This window comes from Macrosteles quadrilineatus, unplaced genomic scaffold (genome assembly GCF_028750875.1).
Source record: "Macrosteles quadrilineatus isolate MER2022 unplaced genomic scaffold, UCM_ALF_1.0 Scaffold_4__1_contigs__length_99947679, whole genome shotgun sequence".
Lineage (NCBI taxonomy): Eukaryota > Metazoa > Arthropoda > Insecta > Hemiptera > Cicadellidae > Macrosteles > Macrosteles quadrilineatus.
Window position 1 is genome coordinate 91,409,619 of NW_026542597.1, and position 9,962 is coordinate 91,419,580.

A 9,962-nucleotide genomic window follows, 5' to 3' on the forward strand; every position below is an offset into this window, starting at 1 on the left:
GTATGAGCGACTCGTAGAATGGAGTGAGATGATCTGTGTAGCTTTTTACTGACTAAGATCAGCTGTTTCAGTAGCCAGGATCATTTACTTAAAGCCCAATCATCAGGGACAGCTGGGTCCAGTTTAAAACCATCTTAAAGCTACTGGGTTTCACACGGTGGAACTGGCGACCTTTTAATTGTTAGTCCCTATAACCACTCAGTTACTAATACTGCATATAATGATCAATGACTAAGTAGTCTAATGCATATTTAAAGTACAATCTAATTAATCCAAATAATGTAATACAATTATAATGGGAATGAAAACTACGTGCCCAATAGTACTGAGATAGGGTGCATTCAGCAATCACGTAGGTAAAAGCTTAGCTCAAAATTTTAACCCACTAACAGATTTGTGAAGTTCATTTTCTTAAATAAATAAAAAATCCTTGCAGGCCCCCAGAGAGGCCTCTGGCAACTGTCGTGTACACCCTTAGGGAAATACGGCTCAGAGCATAATACGACTAAGCAATGTCTCCATTGTCCTCATTATATTTTTTACTAAATATGTGTTAGATACAAATACAAAATTACCCAAAATGAGTTTAATAAAAAGAAATATTTTAAACTGTGCCAATATTTTTTCTTCTATTTTATTTTATTAACAGATTTTACAGGGAAATTTACTACTTAACCTACACCACAGTAAAGCACCCATTCCTAGCTAAACGCAGACATAAAAAATACCCGTTCTTCCCGGTGTGCTGCTGCACAAAAATTGAATGGAATGTAGGCGATGCCAGCACTCACCGGTGAGCGTTTAGCGTGGCAGAAAGGAACTAGAGCAGTCACCGGTGAGTGGCCCGCAGCGAACGTGTTAATCAGCTCTCAATCGTAGCAATAATGACCAAGAAAGAACCTTCTACATAACTAAACACTGACCAGTTCTTCAATGACCACTTTGGAGTTAGCTGCCTCTTGTTGGGACTTGACTTCACTGTCTACATCTCCAGGTTTAGCTGCAGGAACAACGTTCTCCTTCAGTGATTCATCCTCCGGAACGTAACTCCGGAATTTGGGCCTGGGGAAACACAGAGAATTAATTATCACTTTACTAAGCTAAGCAGTAATAGGCGTAAACACTTCATCTAGGCCTACTTACTTTAAGCTGAATATGAATGTAGGGTGAGTGTAAAATGCAGTCTATGTTACTGACTAAGATCAGTCGTTTCTTTAGACAAGATGTTTAAAGACCCAATGAACAAGGACCAGTTTCAAACCATCATAGCTTCTGACATCTCTCAGGATCAAACAGACGGCCCCTCTTTTTTGGGAGTGTTACACGTTGTCCTATGATATAAGTCAATTTCACAATGTACAAAATATAATTTTTGACAACGTCCAGTATAAACTATTTGACTGTTGCACGGTGTCCAAATCTCATCATGTCCAAATGTACAGTTACTGCAAGAAACATAGTCTTTCTACAAGCTTTGGACGTCATGGGATTGGTCGTCATGTTCTTAAAAATTAGCAGTAGCACCACGTCCAAAGCCGCTGCTAGTTGCATGGCGTCTAATAGCTCAACCCTGTCGCACGACATTCAGAGCTCCTGCATACGGAAGTAAATTAGGTCAAGTTTGGTTAGTTTATGTTAGGGTCGGTTAGGCTAGGTTAGTATACACTTTAGTTGGTAAAACAGTTTACAGTGTGCAGGCTCTTTGTACGTCATGGGACAGCGCTGAGATATTGGACATCGTGCAACTGGCAGTGGCTTTGTACGAGGATGCAACTAATACATTTTAAAGAGTGGAATGTGCCCTGTTTCACGACAACCAATTTAATGAAGTCCAGAGCTTGAAGAAAGACTATGTTTATTGCAGTTACCGGTACTGTACCTATTGAATATGAGGAGATTTGGACGTTGTGCAACAGTCAAATTATTTTACAGTAGAACCTTTTTAATCCGAACGTCCACTAATCCGAACGCCTCACTGCTGTACTCTATACACAGAACAGTAGTTCTTCATTGGCTACTGTATTTATTGGTATACGTACCGTAATTGTTTCTATTGTAATGTACAGTACCTACTGTTTATTCCCTATGTTTACTACTGTATTAAATAACTAGCTGTGTGCCCGTTCTACGCACAGGGATTTGATCATGGTCAGTTGAAACCTTCTTATATTAAGAACAGCAGTTGGTTTGTATATGTTCAGATATGCTGGCAAAACTATTATATATAAACCTTCGCAAATACAGTAGCTGAGAGTTTCAAGCCAAAACAAATGTTTCGCAATTAAATGTCACCAGGATCTTGTTGGTCCATAAGTTTAGCCTAGAGTCCAGCCAAAACCCTAGCAACTTCACAGTTTCCTCATGATCGGACCTCGACTTGAGGGTGCACATCAATGATTGTGTCTTTTCTTCATTTATTTTGAAGCGATTGGCAACAAACCAGGACTTAGCCTCAACAAGCAACTTGTCCGCTGTATCCCTCAACAGGTTAATGTCTTTCCCTCTAGTCACCAAGGTGGTGTCGTCTGCAAAGAGGAGGGTGCAGCCGTTTAGCCAAAGGTCGTTTATCATGATGAACAGTAGAGGGCCTAACACCGAACCTTGAGGAACGCCATGGGAAACAACTTGGACATTTGAGGATACTCCCTTCACTGAAACAAATTGCCTACGATTTTCTAAATAATTCTGCAGAGAGCACAACACTGCCCCACCAATACCATATTTCTTCAGTTTCCCAAGAAGGATGTTATGGGAAACAACATCGAACGTCTTACTCAGATCACATAACCTCAGCATGACTGAGTCATGGCACTCGAAGGCATCTGAGATGAGGTCAGTCAGATTCATTAGGGCTGTAGTAGTTGAGCGCCCGCTTCGGAAGCCGTGCTGGGCATCCAAAAGCAAGTTGTTACCTTCAAAATATTTAATCAGCCTACCTTCATCACAGTCTCAAGTACCTTAGAGAACACTGGCAAGATAGATATGGGGCGGTAGTTTGACGGATCTGAGGGATCTCCCTTTTTAAAGATTGGGATGATCCTAGCTACTTTTAGGACGACAGGAAAGGACCCTTTTAATAAGCACAAGTTAATTAGCTTAGTTAGCGGTGCACATATCAGATGTATGATACCTTTTAGTATAGAACAGGAGATACCATTTACATCTTGGCTATCAGAGTTTTTAAAGCCCTTCACTAAACTTATAATATAACGTTTACTCACCTCAGTCCAATTTGTTAGTGTGTGGTTAGTGGCATAATCAGTGACTGCAGCAACCGGATCTTCATGCTGCAACAAGGAAAGGTTGTTGATGATATAATCAGCTATCCTGACAAAATAGTCATTAAAAACATCAGGGGATGCAGTTATCTTAGGGCCAGGGTTGGACCTTCTGTGCTCATTTATGACATCCCACGCAGCCAAAACAAGTATTGGACGCCTTCAATATTTTGTTTACATTGCTGACTTTCTTCACTTCCTTAACTTTATCACTGTAGTCTTTCTTTAGTTTTTGCTGGTCAAAGAAGAAACCAAGTACCTATCAAGTAGGCCTAAGTAAGTATCAAGTAAGTACCCTAACCACTTACCTACTTGAATTAGGTCTATTTTGAAGGATTGAAAATATTATTTTAAGTGGTCTTCAAAGATTCAATAAAAATTTAGCTAAATATGGCTCATTTTAATTTTGTAATAACTTAACCAGTGTTTCTGTAGTTGAATCTTCAATTTTAATAACTTAATCGTTAGTCGAACTCACTGTACAAAGTCACAGTCAATGTAGGATGGTCGACCGTCATTTCTACAAGTATTTATTTATTTATGCACGGTAGGCCTAACACCATTTATACAATAATGGTTAGCACAATCAATTAAAAGATGGCATAATTTACAACGACACAACATTACTAATGCAATTAATAATAAACAAAACTGAACTTGAAAAAACTTTGAGTAAGTAAGTTTAGGCTATGTTATTCAAGGAAAAACAACAGACAATAATAACAGGCAATGCTGACAAAAAAAACAATCAATAACAGGCAATGAAAGGCTGTTAATATTTAACAGGCTATAAATACAAGCTATAAATACGGCAAGCAATAACAGGCAATGAAAGGCTATCAGTAGTGACTAGGATAGGCTTAAGTTAATTTAAGCAGTTTATCGCTCAATCTCTTGTTTGGATAACCTTAAACTGTTTAGCCTAGAGCTAGGGATGAGCATCGACAGTAGATGTTTTCTGTCGATGTTCCATGTTTTTTTACTTCGATAGTAGATTTTAACTTACCCTACCAATGTTTTTGTCAAACATCGATGTTTTTGACCAAGTAGGCTACCTAGGTAGCCTATTGAAATATTGATGTTTTCCATGACTGAATTGCATTAATAAAGCTAGGCCTATTGTAGCCTAGCACAGAGAGCAGACAAAAAAACTGAAAAAATAGCCCCGATATCGATGATTATCTCAAGTTAGAGCCTATGATAATATAGAGTAGGTAACGTAAGTTACGTACGGATTATCTAACCCATCCCATGTTAATGTTATGGTTGGACAAGCTTGCGTTCTTCAGTAGAGTTACGGTAATCTATTCCTAAATCTGCAAATCCGGCAGTTGAAAACACAATATGCCGGCAGTTGGAAGTCGGCACTAATAACTTAGGCCTTCATATGCGTAAGTACCGGAACTGCTTTGAAAATTGTTTGAAATAAATGGGCTAAGTGTTTTTGTAAACACACAAATCTTAGTCTTGCCAAGGCCAACAGTAAAGAATTTAATACTGTAGATCTAGTTAAATAGGCTACCTAATCATACTGAGAACGCATTCAAATGTCTTAAGTGAAGGGTTTTATGCCTAGTTAGTAAATATTACCTTTAAAATTGAGATAGTGAGCTGTACTCATCCTGTAAGAATATCACAAAACTGAAGGTTCAGAATTAATGTGGAATAAAAATGGGATATTGATATTACGTTTTGTTTGAGGTTAGAGGTAAGTTGTTAGTTATGTTATGAATATGAAAGGTTAGGGTTAGATTTAGATAAGAAAAACGCAAACAGCAAAAAGAAAAAAGGGCACGGTGTGTTCTTCTTCTTAAGGCCACGAAAAGTGACTTGTTTTTTTTTTGTCATGAGGCTGTGGAGTAAAGTTGAATTGGATCGAACCAGTGGGGTCCCATATGGTCGACATTTCATATTTCAAAACTGAAATATTCAAATATAGCCGACAGTGAATGAGATGTCATCGCTGATGGGTCAATGCTGTCGGTCATATGTAACCCACAATCCACCCATCGAATCATACTAACAAAACAAGAGACTCTCATATTAGACGTATTGAATACAGTAACCAGCATTTCAGTCAGCTGAGCTGCCTCAAAGTTTTTTCCTGGTTTACCGTCTTGATTTTGTAAGTAACTTTTTAGTTTTTACTTCTTCTTCTTGGGTTGTTCTTCTTCGTCTTCGTCCGTCAAAAAAGTTTCTACTTGCCCTTGTCTGCTCTTGAGAAATAAGAAACGTAAGATTTAAAAATATTATTTTTGTATTATATTAACTATAAATTTATCTTTTGAAGCTAGCTAGCCATTCATAATCCCGTAGATGACTTTGGATAAGAGATAAATGACTTTGGATAAGAGATAAATAACTTTTGGCTAAATATATAAAAAAAAATATTTTCTAACCTATCCAACTTTCACAAGGTGAAAATAGCTAAGATTAGCCTATCTAACTTACCTACCATGTCCTAACCGAGTTGCTACTTATAGGTAAAAACTAGTAACCTTAAACAAGACCTTTATAGACTTCAATAGTCTAAGTCTAATGTTGCAAGTTGCAAGTCCATTGAACTTTAGTAATGGAGCCCTAAGTTAACAATATATAGGCCTAATAAGTTGCCAAACTCCATCGTACTTCTTGACAAAAAGGAACTCCTTAAGGTACTCACTGCATACTTTAAAGGAAAAGCCTACTACTCGCTGAAGGAGTATTTTGATGACCCTCTATTAGGCCTGGGCTGACTTAAGTTACGCTTGTCCACAGCCTCAGTGTTAAAAATATGTTTTTTGAAATTTGTAAATAATGTAACTTACATATTTGCGTAAAGTGTTTTTCATGTTATTTAATGACGCCATCAATCCCCCATGGGGAAAAAGATAAAGGACCGGTAATAAGGTAACTCAAATCTTAGCAGAAACTGATGGCTAATCTTCCAGGATTAATGCAGGCCTAAATTAGTCTAATACTTGTCACTCCAATATACAATCCCAAAGATAAAATTAATGGTATGTCAGCCGTCAAATTTAGGCTATCATGGGGGATAGTGATGGGGTCCAGTCAACTCGAAGTTTAGTTGTTTTACCGACTACTAATTGTAAGACCTAAGTTAGCCTATTCTATCGAATTGCAATTGACTAGTCGACTATTTCTGCTAGTCAATAAGAGGCACATTTCTACCACTTATAACGGGAGTAAGTTAAGTTACCGGTACGGTAATCGTCTTTAGATTTCTATCACAGAAGTTGATTGAAAAAAAAGAATAAGTTATAAGTATATAAAACAAATGTCAACAATACATAAAATTTTTTAAACAGTTAAAAAAGTCATAATAACAAAATAAAGCTCAACAATATATAGTACAAAAACATTGTTAAAATTTCTATGGGCGGTAACAGGAGATTCAACAATAAAAACATACATTTAACATTAGACAATAAAAAACAAACAGCACATCTGACATTAACAATAAAAAACTAATTGAACTTGTTTTCAAAGAAATCTTTTATGCTGTAAAAAGGCTTTGCTGTTAAAAGAGAATTCAACTTACAAGAACCCCTATTTAGTCCAAGCAAACTAATCAAACTTACATAGGGATCGTTAAAAAAATTGCAAGAAAACGTTTTATGGTTTTATTTCGTAGAGTTGGGTTTGCAGAATGACATACTAAAAGTTGCCAAAAATCGGTGCACGAGAAAACCACTAAAATCAGAATTTAAAATGGCGGCTTTTTCCAACATTGGACAAATAAAAAAAACATATTTCACATGCATTTGTTATGCACATTTTTTGAGATATTGACTTGGGACCACCGCCTGTATTTATTGGGTGATTAGTACTTCATTTTGATAGGGAACATGTTTTTGGCCGCCATCTTGGATCCGCCATATTGGACATAGATAATTTTTTTTCAGTGTAATGATAGTGTTGTGACACATCGTTACCAACTACATTTTTACACTGATTTCAATACCGAAATCCGTTTTTAAATATCTTTATTCATTTAGAAGATATATTCAAACGAAAACTCTCCACCATACATTTCTTATGGACGTTTCGTAGTTTGATAATTGTTTTAACATTATGTTTCTTATATCTCCAGTTCTTATTGACGCTTGTAGTTCGTTCTAGGCTTAAAATATTCAGTAATGTAAGGGCTTTCATTTGAGCTCTTGACCATTAAAATCAGTCGAGTTAAAGACCTGCTACAAACCTCAGAACAATATTAAATTTAACTTTTTAGAAACATATTTTTATTAAAAGATTTATAACTCGGGGTTTTAATATGTCACCAAGTTCTTTCTGGTCTCAAATTACTCAGTGAATGTTTAGCTTTGATTTTATTAATCACTAAACAAAATCTGACAGTTTTAAAATGAGTCATGGTTCTTAATTTAACATTAAAATGTATTTATTTTGAAATTTGTCTTTAGTTAAGGACATATATCCCAAACCCTAATAACTCCCGGAAAGTAATCCATAGCTAAAATAAAAGTCAATAATTTGGCGAATTATTTAAGAATATAAAGAGTTTTGGGAGTTTTTAGAATTGGGTATATACGTCTTTAACTAAAGACAAATTTCAATATAAATACATTTTAATGTTAAATTATGGTACATGAGTCATTTTAAAATTGTCAGATTTTGTTTAATGATCAATAAAATTAAAGCCAAACATTTACTGAGTAATTTGAGACCAGAAATAACTTTGTGACGTATTAACAACCCGAGTTATAAATCTTTTAATAAAAATATATTTCTAAAAAGTTAAATTTAATATTGTTCTGAGGTTCGTAGCTGGTCTTCAACTCGTCTGATTTTAATTATCAAGAGCTCAAATGAAAGCCCTTACATTACTAAATATTTTAAGCCTAGAACGAATTACAAGCGTCAATAAGAACTGGAGATATAAGAAAAATAGTTTTAAAAAAATTATCAAACTACGAAACGTAGGCTACATAAGAAATGTATGGTGGAGAGTTTTCGTTTGAATATATCTTCTAAATGAATAAAGATATTTAAAAACGGATTTCGGCATTGAAATCAGTGTAAAAATGTAGTTGGTAACGATGTGTCACAACATTATCATTACATTGAAAAAAAATTATCTACGTCCAATATGGCGGATCCAAGATGGCGGCCAAAAACATGTTCCCTATCAAAATGAAGTACTAACCACCCAATAAATACAGGCGATGGTTCCAAGTGAATATCTCAAAAAATGTGCATAACAAATGCATGTGAAATATGTTTTTTTAGTTTGTCCAATGTTGGAAAAAGCCGCCATTTTAAATTCTGATTATAGTGGTTTTCTCGTGCACCGATTTTTGGCAAATTTTAGTATGTCATTCTGCAAACCCAACTCTACAAAATAAAACCATAAAATTGTTTCTTGCAATTTTTTTAAGGTCATATCCTATATTTCTCCGACTAATTATCGACCTTGTCAACTAAATCGGGTTTCTTCTCATCATTGCTAGCCTTAAGTTACCGTATTTTTTAGGACTAAGTTATGTAGTTAAAATGAAATAATAATTTATTTTCTCTTTATAACAAACATTTTACAATTTGTACAATCAGTTAGGGCCTAAGCCTACAGAAAATCAAGAAAATTGATTAGTTTATCTAAACTACCTATTATAAAGAAAATAAAATTGTGATTTTATGCTACATACATAAAGAGAAAATTTAACTTAGGGCCTCTAAGGCTATGCCTGTTTGGAGGTTTCATTTTAATTTTTAAAATAAACAAATTCAGCGTTTAATAATGATGAATAAGTAAATATAAACCAATCTCACTTAAAAACAAATGTACAGTAGGTAGTTTAAAAATAAATTTCACATCTTTTAACTGATTATGTTGTGAGTTAAATAATTTAGTTGTGTTGTTTTAAAAGGATTTCTTACATAGAAACTCTCATTCGTGTTGATTTCAAAATTTAGTGGTTAGTTCTGTATTTTTTTCTTTTAAGAAAGTGCAAATTAAATTACCGGTAGCCTAACCATTGTAAGAATTGAGTAAATAGGCCTAACTTATGGCTTACTTGTAACACACTGTACTTTTAATTAACAGGTATTCCACTTGGAGGCCTAAATAAATGTAGCCTATAGCAGCAATTTAATTTTGTGAAATGACCTAATTTGTTTGAATTTTAATTCAGAAACATGGCTGGAGCAGATGGAGTAGACGAATCACAGTTCAAAGGACTATCTAAGCATTTCAACTCCTTCACTGATCGAGGAAGGGCGAATGTAAGTTTTGCTTGTAAATATAGCCAAGGAAAACTGTGGCAATTCTCTATAGTTGTTTCAAACAGTAACTTAGGTTTAGTTGAAAACGAATGAAGTGATAACCAGTAATTTTAGGCAATATGTAAGGCTGTATTTATTTTCATTACTAATTCTTTGGAATATTAAGCACTAAGTAGCTAATCATTCTTCAAAATAAGTTGACTTGGCATGGTTTTAGAAAATCTATAACAACATGATCTGCTATTAAACATTAACTGCATCATACATTTGATCAAGATTCAGGAGGTTTCTGAAAGTAAAAACAATTTAAAAACTGTAATTTAATTTAAATCCTTTAAATGTTAACTTTTGGGGGAAAATGTATTTCACCTAAGGCAGTAAACGAAGGCTTAAGTAGCACACACTTACTACAGCTCTTTTTACCTTTTTTAAAGACTTTAT